Genomic DNA, 22,136 nt, shown 5'->3' with positions numbered 1-22,136 from the left:
AGGGGTCATATCGGATCTGTAGGCACCAGCCTACACCACAGCCACAGCAACGCGGGATCCAAGCCACATCTGCAACCTACACCACAGCTCATGGCAGTGACGGATCTTTAACCCACTGAGCGAGGCCAGGGATTGAACCCACAACCTCGTGGTTCCTAGTCGGATTCGTTAACCACTGGGCCACAATGGGAACTCCGAAATTCAAATTTTTAAGTAAGGCTTTTAAATGAAGGGAAAAAATATTGAGTCAGGCCAGATCCTTCCAAGTGATCTTTTTTAGTTTTACCATTTCAATTTTATTTCCTTTTACCCTACATCACAAGTACAATTCACTTCTCCCCAAGTTCCACCACTAGTCATTTAACAAATCTGTTCCATGACTGAGCAAACATGTATCCTTTAACTGGTGTGCTTTCCTCCCCCCCAAAAAAGTTGCCTCTATAAAAGTTTTAACCACTCTAGGTCCAACTTAAGTACAGTTGCTGCAAAGAAACCTTTTTAATCATTTGTACAAATTATTCTTTTTATGATAGACATATGTATGTGTGTGTGTACGTGTATGTGTGTATAATGTATAAAATCGGCGTCCTATATAATTCTGGGAAATCCACATCCTACCTGCTTCAGTGATTTGAATGTGATTTTCTTTATTTTATAAACCTTTGTCAATGTTGATTAGATTAGAAGTTAGCATTTTAGGGAAACTGAGCCAATTATAGTACCCTCTGCCTTGCACTATAGTTGATGGGTTTGGGTGTTAGTATCTGACTGAAAATAGACCAATCATTACCTTTACCTCTGATTCCACAAGAAGCTGGAAAGGGCTATTCCTTTCAGGTGGTGAAACTGAGCTATATAACGTGATCACGCTGACACTGTAGGCTGTAGCATTCAGGTGATAGTTATCGTTTCCTTCAAGTTTGTATTGCCTTTTTTTTATGATAAAAAATATTACTTTAAAAAGCTGGGGGGAGGACTAGTTAAATTTTGAAAAAAAGAAAAAACACTGAGAAACACTTTTTTTTTTTTTTTTAAGGCCTGGCAACAATCAAACCTCATACATTAACTCCTGTGATATCAGCTTCCGTTAATTTTATAGCCTCTGGAGCAAGACCAGCTCATTTTCAGTTTCCTGACTCTATCCTTACCTTCGGTAAGTTCCTTAACAGAGGTACCCCTATTTATTCATCTGCAAAGTGTGGACTATTAATACTGTCTACATCTCACAGGGTTGCTTTGAGGATTAAAAGATACTATGTACAAAGGGTTCAGTGAAGAGGGAGTAAGACCTCAGCAGAAGTTAGCTGTTACTTCTATAGGAGGACCTCTCTTAACCTTACATAATAACTCATGTGAATGTACCTTATATTTTCTCTAAAACAGGCTGACTTTTGTCTAGTATACCCTAAGAATTTAAGGGTAACTAATTCCTCTTTGGTACACCTATATGCTTATAAAGTGAGTATTTTCTTCCAAAGAGGCAGTTTTATTTGTTCTCAGTCATGTTCTTTCTAATTATACTTTGAAGTATAATTTTGAAATTTAATAGGATGTTATGAAAACTATTGAAATACGACTACTGAAGAGAAATGCTAATAACTGAAGATATATTTCAAAGTTGGATGTAGGCAAAACAACTGTAAAATTTTGGAGGAAGGATAAAAACGTAGAAGGTTTTACACTCAAAGTAGCCTTGTAAAGGTCTTTGATTTCTTTTGAACTAACACTAGAGACAATAGATTGTATTTTCTAAAGTGTATTTCAAAAAAACAATATAGATTCAAAGTTCAAAAGTGAAGAACTTGTCACTTCATATAAAATGTTATATTAAGTTCAAATTTACATTTTTATGGTTAAAATATTTAGAGTATGTGTATGTATGTTTGCATATATGACATTGTATATAAATGTATAGTATATAAAAGACTAAGACTTCACCTTTAACACAATTTTCCCATTAACCCATCAATTACAAGTCATGATGTCACCAGATAAATAAGCTTCTATTTGCTTTGTTTTCTATTAGAATCATATTTATTTAGAGTGATTGCACTTATTATTTTCTGGTGATCTCCTCAGATTGACTGATCTAGTATAATATTAATTTTCACAGTCGAAGAAAATAGGATACTTGGTGACTGGATTCTATAATAGATCACAGGCAATTAGTTTCACAAGTGAAACTAATTCTGAGGAATTAAAATCAGGATCCTTGAGGAAGAAAATTTGGACATGATTATTTTTATCTGCAGATTCTACTTAAAGATTTTGTAGATACTCTGGAATCAGAAAGCCTTGTTTTAATTATCATTTCTTTCACTGTCTCAGTCTCAATTCTTTCTCAATCTCAACTTAAAATACAATTTTCCTAACTCAGAAATCAGTCCTCATCCTTGGCATATGTGCATAACTCCACCAACTCTGTCAGAATTTATTGTCTCCCCAAGCACCATATCCCTGGTTCCTATACTGTAGCGAGCCTCAAAATATCTTGAGCAGCTTGTGAAAAAGATTTCACCAGTACTTAGACCCAAATTGCCTGTATTAAACCTCCAGTTTGTTTGATTCAGATACACACCAATATTTAGCAAGACTGTTCTACATTCTTTAGTAATACAAAGTATGTAACACCAAGTTAATATAAACGAAGGAGCTTCTAAGTTTTATTTTCTGTATTTTTCCCTCTTAGCTTGATAAGAGCCATTTTTATTGAACTATCATTGACTTATAATGTTGTGTTAGTTTCAGGTGTACAGAAAAGCAATTCACTTTTATCTATATATTCTTTTTTCAGATTCTTTTCTTGATAGATTTTATTACAGGGTACTGAATATAGTTCCTTGTGCTATAAGTAGGTCCTTGATATTTATCAACTTTATATGTAGTACCGTGTATCTGTTAATCCTAACTCCTAATTTATTCTCCCCAACCCTCTGTAACAGCCATTTTTTAGTAAGCAGGAAGGGTTGCCTTTTTGTTTATACATTTTTTAAATTTAGTAATTGGAAAGGAGGAAAAAAGAATTAGGTAACACAACATGCATGAGAAGCATGTATTTTCCATCTGTACTACAGAACACAGGGGTGCCGAATGCCATTTGGTTTAACAGGTTACTGAGCCCCACATCTAGAGGTGACTAGTATAGACCCAGAACTGCATTTGCATTGTAATTTTAAAAATTAGTCTGCACTCTTCACGTTATTGTCGTTGGTTGCATTATTGCCTTGATTAAGAGAGAACCTATATCTTAAAGGCACATTTAGCTATCATTGGGGGAAAATAAGTTGCCAAAAAGGAAACTTGAATGTATAAATATGTAATATGCAGCCTCTGAGGTCTTTAACTCGCTCTTTGAAACCCTCTTTGAAATAAGTGATTACAGGAGACATTTCTGAGCCTAGAAGACCACAGGAGGTCTTGAAGAGTTGAGAGCTTGGATTCTCATAGAATTGCTTCATACAGTTTTAAGAACTGGTCCAGAAGGTCACAGAGGATAATGGGTTAGGATTCCTTCAAATAAGTAGTCAAGTATTAATAGATTATATATAAACAGGAAGAGGGAGGAAGCCTAGATAAGATTGGGGAAGAGCCTGGACAGACATAGCACCTGGTCCATCAGATTTAGCATGTGGCATGAGGACCAGACATAGAGAGGGTCAGGGTTTACTGAAAATAGGGAGGTAAACTGATGCAAAATTCATTTACTTTACTTTTTAGACTGAAAATTATCCTCTTCTTGTATTTATATACAGATATTTATAGGCAACTCCCACCCTTTTAATGTTTCTAATAATACTATTAACAGTGTAGTACGTAAATCTTTATTCATACTTTTGATAATTTTCTTGGGATAAACAATATTTTAAAAGGTTCCTGACATTTATTGCCTTCCTAGAAACATTATATCAAGTTACCCTGGTTTGCAACATTTTTGTTTTGTTTTTAGTTTTACTGTTACAGTGATTCCATCAATTGTTACATTAGTGCCATATTTTAAATTATTAGAATATTATAATATTTTTTGATTTGGAAAGCATGCTTTCAGTTAAAATTTATTTAAAATTTTTTATTGAAGTATAGTCTATTTACAATATTATGTGTACAACATAGTGATTGTGATAGAATATTGGCTATATTCCCTGAGCTGAACAATATATCATTCTGGTTTATTTATTTTATACATAGTAGTTTGTAACTCTTAATATCATACCTCTGTCATGCCCTACCCCCTTCCCTTTTCCATTGGTAACTACTGGTTTGTTCTCTATATCTGTGACTGTTTCTATGTTGTTATATTCATTTGTTTATTTTACTTTTTAGACTCTACATATGTGATAATACACAGTGTTTGTCTTTTTCTATCTGGTTTATTTCACTAAGCATGTATCCTCCAGGTTCATCTTTATTGTTACAAATAGCAAAATTTCATTCTTATTTATTGCCGTTATATTCCACACATTCGTATATATGTATATATATACACACACACAAACACATGTCATATCCTCTTTATCTATTCATTGTTTTTTTTTTTTAATAATTTTTTTTTTATTTCCCCACTATACAGCAAGGGGGTCAGGTTATCCTTACATGTATACATTACAATTACATTTTTCCCCCACCCTTTCTTCTGTTACAACATGAGTATCTAGACAAAGTTCTCAATGCTATTTAGCAGGATCTCCTTGTAAATCTATTCTAAGTTGTGTCTGATAAGCCCAAGCTCCCGATCCCTCCCACTCCCTCCCCCTCCCATCAGGCAGCCACAAGTCTCTTCTCCAAGTCCATGATTTTCTTTTCTGAGGAGATGTTCATTTGTGCTGGATATTAGATTCCAGTTATAAGTGATAGCATATGGTATTTGTCTTTGTCTTTCTGGCTCATTTCACTCAGGATGAGATTCTCTAGTTCCATCCATGTTGCTGCAAATGGCATTATGTCATCCTTTTTTTATGGCTGAGTAGTATTCCATTGTGTATATATAACACATCTTCCGAATCCAATCCTCTGTCGATGGACATTTAGGTTGTTTCCATGTCCTGGCTATTGTGAATAGTGCTGCAATGAACATGCGGGTGCATGTGTCTCTTTTAAGTAGAGTTTTGTCCGGATAGATGCCAAAGAGTGGGATTGCGGGGTCATATGGAAGTTCTATGTATAGATGTCTAAGGTATCTCCAAACTGTTCTCCATAGTGGCTGTACCAGTTGACATTCTCACCAACAGTGCAGGAGGGTTCCCTTTTCTCCACAGCCCCTGCAGCACTTGTTATTTGTGGATTTATTAATGATGGCCATTCTGACTGGTGTGAGGTGGTATCTCATGGTAGTTTTGATTTGCATTTCTCTTATAATCAGCGATGTTGAGCATTTTTTCATGTGTTTGTTGGCCATCTGTATATCTTCTTTGGAGAAATGTCTATTCAGGTCTTTTGCCCATTTTTCCATTGCTTGATTGGCTTTTTTGCTGTTGGGTTATATAAGTTGCTTATATATTCTAGAGATTAAGCCCTTGTCAGTTGCATCATTTGAAACTATTTTCTCCCATTCTGTAAGTTGTCTTTTTGTTTTCTTTTGGGTTTCCTTTGCTGTGCAAAAGCTTTTCAGTTTGATGAGGTCCCATGGGTTTATTTTTGCTCTAATTTCTATTGCTTTGGGAGACTGACCTGAGAAAATATTCATGATGTTGATGTCAGAGAGTATTTTGCCTATGTTTTCTTCTAGGAGTTTGATGGTGTCCTGTCGTCTATTTAAGTCTTTCAGCCATTTGGAGTTTATTTTTGTGCACGGTGTGAGGGTGTGTTCTAGTTTCATTGCTTTTCATGCAGCTGTCCAGGTTTCCCAGCAATGCTTGCTGAATAGACTTTCTTTTTCCCATTTTATGTTCTTGCCTCCCTTGTCAAAGATTAATTGACCATAGGTGTCAGGGTTTATTTCCGGATTCTTTATTCTGTTCCATTGGTCTGTCTGTCTGTTTTGATACCAGTACCACACTGTTTTGATGACTGTGGCTTTGTAGTATTTCTTGAAGTCTGGGAGAGTTATGCCTCCTGCTTGGTTTTTGTTTCTCAGGATTGCTTTGGCGATTCTGGGTCTTTTGTTGTTCCATATAAATGTTTGGATTGTTTGTTGTAGTTCTGTGAACAATGTCATGGGTAATTTGATAGGGATTGCATTGAATCTGTAGATTGCTTTGGGTAGTATGGCCATTTTCACAATATTGATTTTCCCAATCCAGGAACATGGAATATCTTTCCATTTCTTTATATCTTCTTTGATTTCTTTGATTAAAATTTTATAGTTCTCGGCATATAGGTCCTTTACCTCCTTGGTCAGGTGTATTCCGAGGTATTTGATTTTGTGAGGTGCAATTTTAAAAGGTATCGTATTTTTGTATTCCTTTTCTAATATTTCATTGCTGGTATACAGAAATGCAACTGACTTCTGAATGTTAATCTTATATCCTGCTACTTTGCTGAATTTATTAATCAGTTCAAGGAGTTTTGGGGTTGAGTCCTTAGGGTTTTCTATGTATAGTATCATGTCCTCTGCATAGAGTGACAGTTTGATCTCTTCTCTTCCTATATGGATGCCTTTTATTTCTTTTGTTTGTCTAATTGCTGTGGCTAGGACTTCCAAAACGATGTTGAAGAGCAGTGGTGAGAGTGGGCATCCCTGTCTTGTTCCAGATTTGAGTGAGAAGGCTTTCAGTTTTTCCCCATTGAGGATTATATTTGCTGTGGGGTATCTATTCATTGTTGATGGACACTTAGGTGGCTTCCATAGCTTGGCTATAATAAATAATGCTGCTATAAACATTGGGGCATATCTATCTATTTGAATTAGTGTTTTTTTTTTATCCAGATATATACCAAGGAGTGGAATTGCTGGGTCATATAATAGTTTTATTTTTAGTTTTTTGAGGAGCCTTCATACTGTTTTCCACCGTGGCTATAGCAACTTAAATTCCCACCAACACTGAAGGAGGGTTCCCTTTTCTCCACATCCTTGCCAACATTTTTTTGTGGTCTTTTCAATGTTAGCCATTCTGACAGGTGTGAGGTGATAGTTCATTGTGGTTTTGATTTGGATTTCTCTGATGATTAGTGATGCTCAGCAGTCTTCATGTGCCTGGTGGCCACTGGTATGTCTTTGTGGAAGAAAAGTGTATTTTTAGGTCTTCTGCTCATTTACAAAAGTTGTTTTGATATTGAGGTTTATGAATTGTTTATAAATGTTAAATATTAACCCTTATCAGTCATATCATTTGTAAATACTTTGTCCCATTCAGTATGTTGTCTTTTTTTTTTTTTTTTCTGCCTTTTCTAGGGCCACATCTGCGGCATATAGAAGTTCCCAGGCTAGGGGTCTAATTGGAGCTGTAGCTGCCAGCCTATGCTACAGCCACAGAAACACAGGATCTGAGCCGCGTCTGTGACCTACACCACAGCTCACGGCAGTGCTGGATCCTTAACCCACTGAGCAAGGCCAGGGACCGAACCCACAACCTCATGGTTCCTACCTCATGGTTCCTAGTCGGATTCGTTAACCACTGAGCAATGATGGGAACTCCCTCTTTTTGTTTTGTTTAAGGTTTTCTTTGTTGTGAAAAAGCTTTTAAGTTTAATTAAGTCCCATTTGCTTATTTCTGCTTTTGTTTCTTCCGCCCTAGGAGGCAAATTCAAAATGGCTGTGATCTATTTCAAAGAATAATCTGCCTATATTTTCTTCTAGAAGTTTTGTGGTTTCTGATGTTACAGTTATATCTTTAACCTATTTTGAGTTATTTTTTTGTATATAGTGTGAGAAAATATTCTAATTTCATTCTCTTACAGGTAGCTGTTCAGTTTTCCAAGCACCACTTATTGAAGAGACTGTCTTTTCTACATTGTATATATTTTCCTCCTTTGCTGTAGATTAATTGGCCATAAGTGTGTGGGTTTGTTTCTAGTCTTTGTATTCTGTTCCATTGACCTATGTGTTTGTTTTTGTGCCAGTACCATACCATTTCGATGATTGTAATTTTTTGTAGTATAGTCTGAAATCAGGGAGCATGATACCTCCAGTTTTGTTCTTTTTTCTTAAGATTTTTTTTAACAAATTACTTCCCCTTGTTCAGTTAGCATTCTTTTTTTTTTTTTTTTGTCTTTTGTCGTTTTTAGGGCTGCACTCACAGTATATGGAGGTTCCCAGGCTAGGGATCTAATCGGAGCTGTAGCTGCTGGCCTATGCCACAGCCACAGCAATGCAGGACATGAGCTACATCTGCAAACTACAACACAGCTCATGGTAACACCAGATCCTTAACTCACTGAGTGAGGCCAGTGATTGAACCCGCAACCTCATGGTTCCTAGTCAGATTCATTTCTGCTGTGCCACAGCAGGAACTCCATTTAGCATTCTTATTACTGATGCTTTGAGCTCTGTATCTAGTAAATTATTTATCTATTTCATCAATTGTTTTGCAGGTTTTTGTTTTTGTTTTTTGTTTTTTCTTGTTCTTTCATTTGAAACAAATTCCTCAGAAACATTTTCTGGATTAACGTTCTCTGTATTTATGAAATTATGTGAGACAATTACCTGTCCTGGTCTTAAAAGGGTACCTTGTATGGGAATATCCCTGTAAAGTTTTTTTGTGTGCCCAGTGGCTGTAGTGGGAGAGCTGGATCTAAAGTGGTCAGGGCCACATGTCCCACCCTCCCTCTCTCCTCCTGTGTGCTGGCAGCTATCATCTTGCTGAAAGGTGGAGCTGGAGGTGGAGGGGCTATAGCCAGAGGCAGGCATGAACCGGGGCTGCCTCTGTACTCACAGGCCAATGCCACCTTATCAGAAATGGGGTCAGATTCCAAGGTACTGGAGCAGAAGCCCCCAGGGTTGGGTCCAAGCTGGATACATTCCCTTTAAGTGTGTGTTCTCTCCCCTCCCCCTTTTGCTGCAGAGACAAACAGCACTAGAAGAGGGGCTGGAGGGGGCCAGTTCAGTTAAGGGCACACACAGCAATGGTTCCCTCACATTAGTTGACTTCCAGATAACTGCCAATCTGACTCCTTTGTGAACACCAGTAATGGCTGCCCTTGCCAGTTTAGATGTAGTGCTTGGTCCACACCATTCTGTCTGCTCTGTGAACTCCCCGTGGCAAAGGCGGCCTTCACCCTAGTGCAGAGCTGTATTGCAGAGCACGAGGGGCTGACACAGGCAATTAGGATGCACAGGCCAGGAGCGCATGGCATCCTGGGGTAGTCATGGGAGACTAGCCAGAGTCCCAAGCACTCTCAATCTGCTTTTCCCACCTTGTTTTGGCAGCAGGCAAGTGTGTGTGCACTACTCATGAGCAGAATCAAGATTTTTCACAGCCCCATGCCAGTCCAACTGGTCTTCATACAAGCCAAGGGAACTTGTCCTCCTGGTGTTGGACCCAGGGCCAAGGCACCCAATAGGTGGTTTCCACGCCCATGAAATTCCCCCTTTTCTGTGTCCCTTCCTAAGGATTTAGGTCCTGATCCAAACACTTGTCTTTCTTCCTTACCCAAATCTGCATGGCTGTTTATAGCCCTGGTTATAGAAGAGCCTTTCTGCCAGGCTCCAGCTTGTTTCCAGGGAGAGTTGCTCCATATGTTAGATGAATTTTTGATGTCTTCCTGGGGGGATGGGGTGGGACTCAGCATCTTCCTTTTTTGCTGTCTTGATCTCCTCCCTATTGAAAAAGAGTCTTTATTCTTTTCACCTTCATATTTAAATCAGGATTTCTCAACCTTGGTGCTATTGAGAGTTTGGGCTGATAATTCTTGGTTGTAGGTGCTATCTGGGCTTTATAAGATATTTAGCAGCAGCAGCATCTTTGACCTCTACCAACTAGATGTCAGTAGCAAACCCCCAAAATGCGCCAATAGAGTATGTCTCCAGACATTGTGAAACATTTTCTGGCAGTAAAATTGTCCCTGGTTTAGAAGCACTGTTGTAAATAAACTGACCTAATTTTTGATAAAAAAATAAATTCCATTAGCAATTTTGATTAACATTGAATTAATCCTGTAGATATAAGTGTAAAGACTTGTGTTAACCATCTTTCTTGGTACAAACAATGAATTTCTAACCCTCTTTTCTCAGAGGTTTACAAATTTGCTCTCCTTTCTTGCAAGGTGTGTGTTGTTCACTAATATTATTTCTGTTTTCCACAATATGAGAAATGTCTTCTGGACACTGGCCAAAGGAATATTAGGAAGGCCAGTAATCTTAACTTCTGAAGTATTTTGTGTTGCATATGAGAGTGTATGTGTGTGTGCTTCTTTGTTTAAGCACAAGCATAAACACATGAGTATAAGACTCTATATTTTTGTGAGAATTTAGGAAAGACTAAATTGGGTATATTCCACTTGCCAAACAACAAGAGGCTCAACATTCTGAAAAACTCTGTAGGTAATGAGACAAAGAGTTGGTTGTATAAAATAGATTGCTGAGACTGGAAATGATAAACCTATAAGTAGTACCCATGATATTGAGGCCACTAGACTTGATCAATGCTGGTAAATATTCTTCTTCTGAATAGCTATTTGGCAAAACAACAGATGCCTCATTTCTCTCATTGTCCTGAACCTACATAATGAGAAAGTTCTAGAGAGCCCTGTGTAATTGAGTTTTCCAGCTTTCTTTTATGCTATTGACCTTTGATTGTTGAAAAATTAAGTTGGATGCCAGAAAAAAGTAAGTTTTAAAGAAAAGAAAGTAGGACTGAGATAAAATAGAACTTCTGTCTATATTCTCATTCAAAACTATGTAATGTTTTGCATATGATAGCTCTATGATAATCCTGAAGGCTTTACAGATTTTCATATGATGTTCTTGGGAATCTTTCCTTGGCTGCTAGTACTGCAGCAGCTAAGAGTTTGGTGTGAGTTTAGATTCCATTCAGACTGAATAGAAGATTATGTCTTACTTTGCTCCCAAACCAGAAAGGACCCATTCACTTACAGGATGAATACTATAGATATGTATTCTATTTCAGAATCTTCAGCATCTTCACTCTTATGTATTATCTAATATGAGTACCAGGATGTTTTACAAGTTTGGCCTGAATTAAAATACTAAGATTCACTGAAATGATAAACTTTGGAAACAGTATACAATGTCTGCATCATCAAAAATCATAAGCATTATAAATCCCTAAAAGAACACTTAACTATATGTGGTTTAACTCTATGAGATCTATACGAATCCTAAGTATCAGAAAGGAAAATGTTTTAAGGAGGAATCTAGAATGTTAGATAAGGGACAGAAACACACAGGCGTGTCTTGGTAGAAATATATTTTTAGCAACAATTTTTCATACTGATAGAAGAATGCTCTTCCTGAAGCAAGACTCAATGCCTGAGTATGGAAAACTGGTCCTGATGGTGTAAATGTTTATAGCTAAGAGTTGTAGGAGTTATAGATAGCTGGATTCTGTAAACTAAAGTTACCTTCAGATGTGGGACGAGTCACATCTTTACTACATTTAGTCAGGTTGCTGCCATATATAAAGTAGTGCATGAATCCATAAAACTTACTTTCCCTGATGTTGAAAGTGAACGGAACACTTCAGAAGCAGATTCAAGTTGGTTTTGAGGGCAAAGAAAAGTAAGAAATCTCTCTGGGCCTCATTTTCTCTCACAAAAGGTAGCCATATAATTTTAGTAATAATAAACAGGCACAAAATTTAAAAAACAATTCATTTTTGACTTAGAAGAAAGCAAATTCAAAGAAATATATTAATTTATGACATTATCCTTTAAAAAATACCACAGGGACCTCAATAATTCGTTGTTGGTGTTATTGTGTTTGTGCTTGTGGTTGAATTTTGTTGGTTTGGTTGGGAAGAGAGGAACATATGTTCTGGAAATGTGTAAACAGAATGGAAATATGATTTAGGATTTTTGCGTGACCTAATACAAATAGGGTGACTAACTTAGCATTAATATACATAAGCTGCAGCAAATTCTAAATAGGGCATGCATTTAAATGATCTATCCCAAAGAGTCAATCCCAAAATGTATCATCTTTACTCCTCAAACATATCATTCCTTGAAAAGTTCTTTCTTTGTAGCCTAAATATGAGCTAGTGAGCATGCAGTGGGTGGGGAAGCTCCTATATTGAATATTAAGCACCTCTTGTCAGGTTTCTTTGATTTGATACAACTACTTTTTTGAATTCATGACCCTAGAACGTTGTTAAATTTCTTTTTCATTAATTGCATTGAACACAAATATAAATAGCTTTTAACTAGAGAATGAGTGCAAATGGATTCTTAAGATACTGATGTTTTTTAAATTTTATTTTTATTAGAGTATAGTTGATTTGCAGTGTTGTGTCAATTTTTGCAAACATCACAGTGACCCAGTCATACATTTATATGAATTCTTTTCCTCATGCTATTGTCCATCATGTTCTATCCCAAGATATGGGCTATAGTTTCCTGTGTAATCTAAAATATGGCACAAATGAACCTATCTACAAAACAGAAACAGACTCACAGACATAGAGAACAGACTTGACAGGGAGTTTGGTGTTGGTATATACGAATCATTACATTTAGAAGATACTGATGTTTGCAGCAAAAAGAAAGGAGCAATGTGTGAGATGTATTCTCTTTCTAATCATGAAAGACACTTTATTTTTCCCATGTACTAAGTGATAGATTCTTGCTTTTAGTGTATATTTCTATGTCCCTTTTCCGGGTAACACTTGTTTTTTCAGTCTAGGTTTTCCTTTCATTCTTCAAATTACACAATAATTTCCTATCAGTTAAAATCAGTAGTGTTATGACCATTTAAGCAGTAGCACTTTATTAGCACATGCAAACTTAAAATGACTTGAAATTATTACGTTTATCTCTCCATGATGTAGAATTTTAGGCAAAGATTTAAAGATAATCATTACAGTGTTTTAATAAGACACACAGAGACAGGTTTTCCCTGTAAATTATCTATATCCTCCAAACAAATATACTTTAAACCGTGTATGTATTATTCTCTATATTTCTACATAATGACTCTTCTATTATTTTCATTGACCTGTCTCCTTCCTTGATCCTGTGTCTTTATATCCACAACCCCTGAAAAGTATCAAATATAGGAAGTAGGATCAGTTTCCAAAAGACACTATTTGCCAAAACTCACATAAGAAGAAATAGGTAATTTGATTAGGCTTATATCTATTAAGAAAATGAATCAATATTTAAATACCTTCCAAAACAGAAATCACTGGCTCCAGATGGGTACCCTGGGGAATTCTATCAAGCATTTAAGGAAGAAATTGTACCAGTTCTCTGTGATCTCTTACAGAAGATAGAAGCAGAGGTAATACTTTATAACTTCTAACCATGAGGCCAATATTACCCTAATAACGATGCCAGGCAAAGACATTACAAGAAAAGAAAATTACCAACCAATATCTTTCATGATCATAGATGCAGAAACCCTCAACAAAATGGTAGTAACCAAATCCAGCAATGTATAAAAAGAATCATGCATCACGATCAAGTAGGATTTATTTGAAGATCCATTGATGTAATCCATCATATATCATCAGACAGAAAGAAAAATCATGTTTTTATTTCAATACATATGGGAAAATTATGTGACAAAGTCAAATATCAGTTTATGATAAACACTCTTTGTAAACTAGAAACAGAGGGAAACTTTCTCAATGTGATCATGAATATTATTAAAAAACTATAGTTGACATCATACTTAATGGTAAGGAATTTGAAGTTTCCCCACTTAGATCAGGAAAAAAGCAAGGATGTCTCATTTCACCACTCCTTTTAACATTATGCTGGAGGTAATAGATAATGTAAAAGAGTAAAAAAGTGAAAAAAATACTATATGATATCACTTATATGAGGAACTGAACCATGAAAAGCCAAACTCATGGAAACAGAGTAAAATGGTGATTAGCAAGGTTTGGAGGGCAGGGGAAATGGGGAGATGTTGAAGTGTACAAACATCCCATTAGAAGATGAATAAGTTTTGGGGTTCTCTTGCACTGCATTGTGATTATAGTTAATAACACTGTATTATATCCTTGAATGTTGCTAAGAGATAGTAAATGTAGTTGTGATGTGATGGAAGTATTAACTAATCATATTGCAATATATATATATATATGTCAAATAAACACACTGTTTATCTTAAACTTATACAACGTTGCATTTAGTTATATCAATAAAGCTGGAAAAAAGCCTACAATATCATTTATATTAGCATCTCCCAAAATAAAACATTTAAGTGTGAAAAAATATGAACAAGATCTATATGTGGAAAACAAAAAGTCAGATGTATGAAATGAAAGAACAACTAAATAAATGGACATATATTCCATTTTCATGGATTGGAAGACTCAATATTTTCAAGATGCCAGTACTTCCCATCTTGATCTATAGATTCAATGCAATCCCAATCAAAATCCCAACAAGTCATTTTATGGATATTGACAAACTAATTTTCAAGTTCCATATGGAGAAAGAGAAGACCCAAAATAGCCAACACAATATTGAGGATAAAGAACAAAGTTGGAAAAATTAAACTACCCAACTTAAGACAACATAAAATTACAGTAATCAGGTAGTATGGTATTGGTGAAAGAATAGGCAGATAGAGCAATGAAATATACAATGAGCCCAGATAAGATCCACATAGAGTCAACTGATCTTTGACAAAGGAGTAAAGGCAATGAAAAGATTTTTTTTTAATCAAATAGTGCTAGAAAAACTTAATGTTGTTCACAATGGAAAAAAAAAAAGAATGTAGACACAGACCATATACCCTTCACAAAAGTAACTCAAAATAGATAATAGACCTAAATGTAAAGTGAAAAACTGTAAAACTAGAAATAACTTAGCAGAAAATCTAGATGACCTTGCATATGGCCATGATTTTATATACACAACACCAAAGACACAATCGATGAAAGAAATAATAAGATGGACTTAATTAAAAAATAAAATTTCTGTGAAGTACAATGCCAAAGGAATGAGAAGAAAAGCCATGGACTAGGAAAAAATATTGGCAGAAAACACATCTAACAAGGTCTGTTATCCAGAGAATACAAAAAAACTCTGAAAACTCAACAATAAGAAAATAAAATTGATTTAAAAATAGACCAAAGACACCTCACCAAAGAAGATATACAGATGGGATATAAGTGTATGAAATGATGCTTCACATTATAAGTCACTGGGGAAATATACATTAAAACAATAATGAGATAACACTACACATCCACTAGAATGGCCAAAATCTGGAATACTAACACCACCAAATGCTGGGAAGGATGTGGAGCAATAGGAAATCTCACTCATGGCTAGTGGAAATTCAAAATGGTACAGCTGCTTTGGAAAACAATTTGGCAGTTTCCAAACATACCCTTATCATATGATCTAATAATCACACTCTTTCAACCCAAAGGAGTTGAAAATTATTGTCTACACAAATCATGCACTTGGATATTTATCAAAGCTTTATTTATAATCACCAAAACTTGGAAGCAACCAAGATGTCCTTCAGTAGATGAATGGATTAATAAACTGTGGTATAACCAGAGAATGAAGTATTATTCAGTGCGATAATATTTACCAGGGCAAATCACATGCAAGAGAGAATAAAATCATTTTTCCTTTAAAGAATATATGTTCCTTTTATGCTCTGATTGTTTAGTATGTATTTCATAAATGGCTAAATTAATTCTGGATTAACATTAATATAAATAGATGTTTTTCATTTTAATTGTGAGATAATAATAATCAGAGGGAGAGCTCTGGATCTGAAGTAAACTGTACCATATAATATTGAGTAATGAGTCAGTAAAAATGTTACTAGAGTGAATTATTCTTCAAAATGAAAGAAAATCTCAAGCAAGAGATATTTCAGACTCTATTTCATTGTCACGTCATGAAAAAACAAAAGCAAACATAATAACTAGTATAAGACGTTGTGTTGACTGATGAAAGTGTTTTGAGCTCCATTTATTGGCCTGTTTGAGTGTTAATCTGGAGCATACTATTTTATTTTAGAATTTCTCACTCATAGTTTTAGGTACAACTTTTGGAGCTGGAGGTCAGTGGTTTTGCTAAGGATGATTGTTAAAGTCCCTATGATAACTTTGCTATTATGTACATAAAAAAAAAAAAAAACCCAAAAAACAGGGAGATGGGATTAAGATGGTGGAATAGAAGGATTGGAGCTCACTTTCTCTCATAAAACAACAAAATTACAACCAAATGCTGAACAACCTTCAACCAGATGGACTGGAAACTTTCAATAAGATATTCTACTCCAGAAGACAAAGAGGAGGCCACATCAAGAGGTAGGAGGGGTGATTACATGATATAAACAGCCCCATAACTGCTGGGTGGGCATCCCACAGACTGGAAAGTAATCATATCACAGAGACTTACCTACAGGGGTGAGATTCTGAGCCCCATGTAGAGTCCCCAGGCCTGGGGATCTGGCATTTGGGGAAAGAGCCCGCAGAGCAACGGCATTGAAGGTCAGTGGGGTTGTGTACAGGAGATCCACAGAACTGGGGGAAATGGAGACCCCATTTTGAAAGGTGCACTCAGGCTTTCGTGTGTGCTTGGTGCCAGGGAAATGCAGAGGCTCCCTAGGAATCTGGGTCAGACCTGACTGCAGTTCTTTGAGGATCTCCTAGGAAAACGGGGTGACTGTGACTTGTTGTGGAGAAAGACATTGGAAGCAAAGCTCTTGGGAATATTCCTCAGCCTGTGTTCCTCTGGAGGTGGCCATTTTTGGAAAGTCTGGTCCCACCCATCAGTGCAGAGAAACCTCAGGCTAAACAATAATCCAGGTGGAATCACAGCCCACTCTTTATAAACAGACTGCCTAAAGACCCTCCCCCCCAAGGCACACAGTCATCTCTAATATCATCCAGAGACAAAGCGCCACCCACTAGAGGGACAGGAATCAGCCCCACCTACCAGTGGGCAGTTCCTCCCATCAGAAAACCTACAGCAAGCCCTGTACAGGCTTCAGCCATAAGGGCAGCAGACATCAGAAGTAAGAGAGGCTACAACTCTATCGTCTGCAATAAGGAGACCACACCAAAAACCTATAAAAAGGAAAAGGCAGAGAACTATAACTCAGATAAGGGAGAAAGGGAAAAAACACAGAAAAACAGCTCAGTGATCTGGAGATTATCAGCCTCCATGAAAAAGACTTTAGGCTGATGATAGTGAAGATGATGCAGGATATTGGAAATAAACTGGAGGCAAAGACTGATAATTTAGAGCAAACATTGAGCAAAGAAATAGACTTAAAACTTGAGCAAGCAGAAATGCAAAATACAATAACTGAAATAATTATTAGAAGCAACCAACAGCAGAATATAGGAGGCAGAAGAATGAATAAGTAAGGTGGAGGACAGACTAGCGGAAATCACTGATGCAGAACAGAAAAGAGAAAAAAGATTGAGAAGAAAAGAAGACACTCTAAGTGTACACTGGGACTATTATAGAGGTGCCAGAAGGAGAAGAGAGAGAGAAAGGGACATAAAAATCATTTGAAGAAATAATAGGTGAAAACTTCCCTAAAATGGGGAAGGAATCACTCAAATCCATGAAGCACAACTAGTATCATACAAAATAAACCCAAGAAAGAACACCCCAAGACACATATTAAATTGACCAAAGGTAAAGACAGAGAAAATATTGAAAGCAGCTAGGGAAAAGAAACAAATAACATGCAAGGGAACCCCAATAAGGTTATTGGCAGATTTTTCAGCAGAAACTCTGTAGGCCAGAAGGGAGTGGCATGATATACTTAACAGGATGAAAGAAAAAAGCCTCCAACCAAGATTACCTTAGTCAACATGGCTCTCATTCAGGTTTGAAGGACAAATCAAACGCTTTAAAGAAAAGCAAAAGCTAAGAGAATTCAGCAACTCTAAACCAGCTTTACAACAAATACTAAAGGAACTTCTCTAGGCAGAAAAGAAAAGGTCACAACCAGAAACAAAAATCCCACAAATGACAAGGCTCACCAGTAAAGGCATAGACACAGTAAAGGTAGGAAATCATCCATGCACAATTATGCCACCAAAATCAGAAATCTTGGGAAGAGAGGGTATAAATGCAGGACACTGGAGATGCACTTGCAATTAAGACACCAACACCTTAAAACAATCTCATATATATATATATATACATGTATATATACATGTATATATATATGTATATAAACATGTATATAAACATGTATATATATGTATATATACATGTATATATATAAAAACGTCTATATCAAAACTTCAGGGTAACCACAAACCAAAAATCTACAATTGATGCACACACAAATAAGAAAAATCAATTCAAATACAACACTAAAGAAGTCACCAAACCACAAGAGAAGAGAACAAAAGAAGAAGGGAAGAAAAAAGAGCAACAAAAACAATCCAAAACAGTTAATAAAATGGCAATAAGAACATACATATCAATAATGACCTTCAATGTTAATGGACTAAATGCCCCAACCAAAAGACACAGACTGACTGAATGGACACAAAAACAAGACCCATATATATGCTGTCTTCAAGAGACCCACTTTACTTATAGGCACACACACAAATTGAAAGTGAGAGGATGGAAGAAAATATTCCATGCAAATGGGCATCAAAAGGAAGCTGGAGTAGCAATACTCATATCAGACAAAATAGACCTTAAAATGAAGAATACTATAAGAGACAAAGAAGGACATTACATAATGATCAAAGGATCAATCCAAGAAGAAGATACGATGATTGTAAATATATGTGCACCCAACATATAATCACCTCAATATATAAGGCAACTGCTAACAGCCTTAAAAGGAGAATTTGACAATAACACAATAATAGTGGGGGACTTTAACACCCCACGTACAGCAATGGACAGATCATCCAGACAGAAAATCAACAAGGAGACACAGGCCCTAAATGAAGCATTAGACCAGATGGACTTCATAGATATGTATAGGACATTCCAACCAAAAGCAACAGAATACACCTTCTTCTCAAGTGCACAAGGAACATTCTCTAAGATTGATCACATCTGGGCCACAAATCAAGCCTCAGTAACTTTGAGAACATTGAAATCATATCAAGTACCTTTCCTGATCACAATGCTATACAACTGGAAATCAACAAGAAGAAAAACACTGCAGAAAACACAAACACATGGAGACTAAACAACATGCTACTAAACAACCAATGGATCACTGAAGAAATCAAAGAGGAAATTAAAAAATACCTAGAAGCAAATGACAACAAAGATATGACACTCCAACACCTATGGGAAGCAGCAAAAGCATTTCTAAGAGGGAAGTTTATAGCAATACAAGCCTACCTCAGGAAATAAGAAAAAGCTCAAATCAATAACCTAACTTTCCATCTAAAGCAGCTTGAGAGAGAAGAACAGACAAGACCTAAAGTTAGTAGAAGGAAAAAGTCATAAAGATCAGAGCAGAAACAAATGAAATAGAAATGAAGCAAACCATAGAAAAGATCAGTGAAACAAAAAGCTGGTTCTTTGAAGAGATCAACAAAATCGATAAACCCTTAGCCACGCAAAAAAGAGAGAGGAGTCAAATCAATAAAATTAGAAATGAAAGAGGATTTACGATGGACATCACAGAAATGCAAAGGGTCATAAAGACTACTCCATGTAACCATATGCCAATAATACGGAAAACCTAGAAGAAATGGGGAAATTCATAGAAAAGTACAATCTTCCAAGACCAAACCAAGATGAAATAGAAAAGATGAATGGACCAATCACAAGAACTGAAATTGAAACCATGATTAAATAACCTCCAACAAAAAAAACTCCAGGACCAGATGGCTCCACAGGAAAATTCTACCACACATTTAGAGAAGAGCTAACATCTGTCCTTCTGAATCTATTCCCAAAAGTTGCAGAGGAGGAACACTCCCCAACTCATTCTATGAGGCCACCATCACCCTGATACCAAAACCAGACAAAGATACCATAAAAAAAGACAATTACAGGCCAATTTCATTGATGAAAAAATCCAACTCTCATTTCTGATTGAAAAAACACTTCAGAAAGTGGACATAGAGTGAACCTACCTCAACATAGTAAAGGCCATTTATGACAAACCCAGGGCTAACATCTTTCTCAATGGTGAAAGGCTGAAAGCATTCCTGCTGAGATGAGGATCAAGACAAGTATGTCCACTTTTGCCACTACTATTTAACACAGTTTTGAAATTCCAGTCATGGCAATCAGAGAAGAAAAAGAAATAAAAGAAATCCAAGTTGAACAGGAAGAGGTAAAACTACCCCTATTTGCAGATGACATGACACTATATCTAGAAAATCCTAAAGACCCTACCAGAAAACTGTTAGAGCTCATCAATGCATTTGGCAACATTAGAGGATACAAAATTAATACACAGAAGTAGACTGCTTTTCTATATACTAACAACAAAAGATCAGAAAGCGAAATTAGGGAAACAATCCCATTTATGATTGCATCAAAAAGAATAAAATGCTTAGGAATAAACCTACCTAAAGAGGCAAAAATTCTGTACTCTGAAACCTATAACATGCTGATGAAGGAAATCAAAGATGACACAAATAGATGGAAAAACATACATTACTCTTGCATTGGAAGAATCAATATCGTCAAAATGACTATACTGCCCCAGGCAATCTATAGATTCAATGCAATCACTATCAAGTTACCAAGGACATTTTTAACAGAGCTTGAACAAAATATTTTAAAGTTTGTTTGGAAGCACAAAAGACCCAGAATAGTCAAAGACGTCTTGAGAAAGAAAAATGGAGCTAGAAGAATCAGGCTATACTACAAAGCTACTGTCATCAAAACAGTATGGTACTGGCACAAAGCCAGAAATACAGATCAGTGGTATAGGATAGAAAGCCCAGAATTAAACACATGCCCCTACAGTCAACTAATCTATGACAAAGGAGGCAAGAATATACAATGGAGAAAAGACCAACTGTTCAATAAGTGGTGCTGGGAAAACTGGACAGCCACATGGAAAAGAATGAAATGAGAACACTTCCTAACACCATACACAAAAATAAACTCAAAATGAATTAAAGACTTAAATATAAGACCAGATAGTATAAAACTCTTAGAGGAAAACATGCCAAACACTCTGACATGAACCATAGCAATATCTTCTCAGATCCACCTCCTAGCAGAATGACCATAAAAACCAAAATAAACAAATGGGACTTAATTAAACTTAAAAGTTTTTGCACAGCAAAGGAAACTCTAAACAAAACGAAAAGACAGTCCACAGAATGGGAGAAAATATTTGCAAATGAAGTGACTGGCAAGGGATTGATCTCCAAAATTAATAAACACCTTCTGCAGCTCCATACCAAAAAAAAAAAAAAAAAAAAACCCATCAAACAATGGCAGAAGATCTGAACAGACAGTTCTCCAAAGAAGATATGCAGATGGCCAAGAAACACATGAAAAGATGTTCAACATCACTAATTATTAGAGAAATTGCAAATCAAAACCACTATGAGGTACCACATTTCACAGGCCAGAATGGCCATCATCAAAAAGTCTGCAAACAATAAATGCTGGAGAGAGTGTGGAGAAAAGGGTACCCTATGAAACTATTGGTGGGAATGTAAATTGGTGCAACCACTGTGGAAAACAGTATGGAGATTCCTCAGAAAACTAAAAATAGAATTACCATTTGATCCAACAATCCCACTCTTGGGCATCTATCCAGAGAAAACCATGACACAAAAAGATGCATATATTCCAGTGTTCATTACAGCACAATATGCAATAGCCAAGACATGGAAACAACCTAAATGTCCATCGACACAGGAGTGTATAAAGAAGAGGTGGTGCATATACACAATGGAATATTTGCCATTAAAAGGAAAGAAATGACAGCATTTGCAGCAACATTGATAGACCTAGAAATTTTCCTGCTAGAAGTCAGTCAGACAATGAGACACCAACATCAAATGCTATCACTTTCGTGTGGAATCCAAAAAAAGGATACAATGAACTTCTTTGCAGAAACAGATACTGGCTCACAGACTTTGAAAAACTTATGGTTTCCAAATGAGACAGGTTGTGGGGTGGGGGGATGG

General features: G+C 36.3%; 1 long non-coding RNA gene across 1 annotated transcript in view; it reads left to right on the top strand.

The window, feature by feature from the left end:
* Nucleotides 1-22,136, top strand: part of LOC146395131 (uncharacterized) — a 403,482-nt gene that overhangs the window by 52,722 nt on the left and 328,624 nt on the right. The window contains exon 3 of the long non-coding RNA XR_014831860.1: nucleotides 1,037-1,153. This is a non-coding gene — a long non-coding RNA (uncharacterized LOC146395131). The remainder of the gene's footprint in view (nucleotides 1-1,036; nucleotides 1,154-22,136) is intronic.

Source organism: Sus scrofa, chromosome 17, assembly GCF_054392235.1.
Source record: "Sus scrofa isolate SSC_HxYL_T2T_F1_AM1 chromosome 17, Sscrofa_HxYL_maternal_Yorkshire_Landrace_v2.0, whole genome shotgun sequence".
NCBI classification, from domain to species: Eukaryota; Metazoa; Chordata; class Mammalia; order Artiodactyla; family Suidae; genus Sus; species Sus scrofa.
This window is presented reverse-complemented; position numbering and strand designations above follow the sequence as displayed.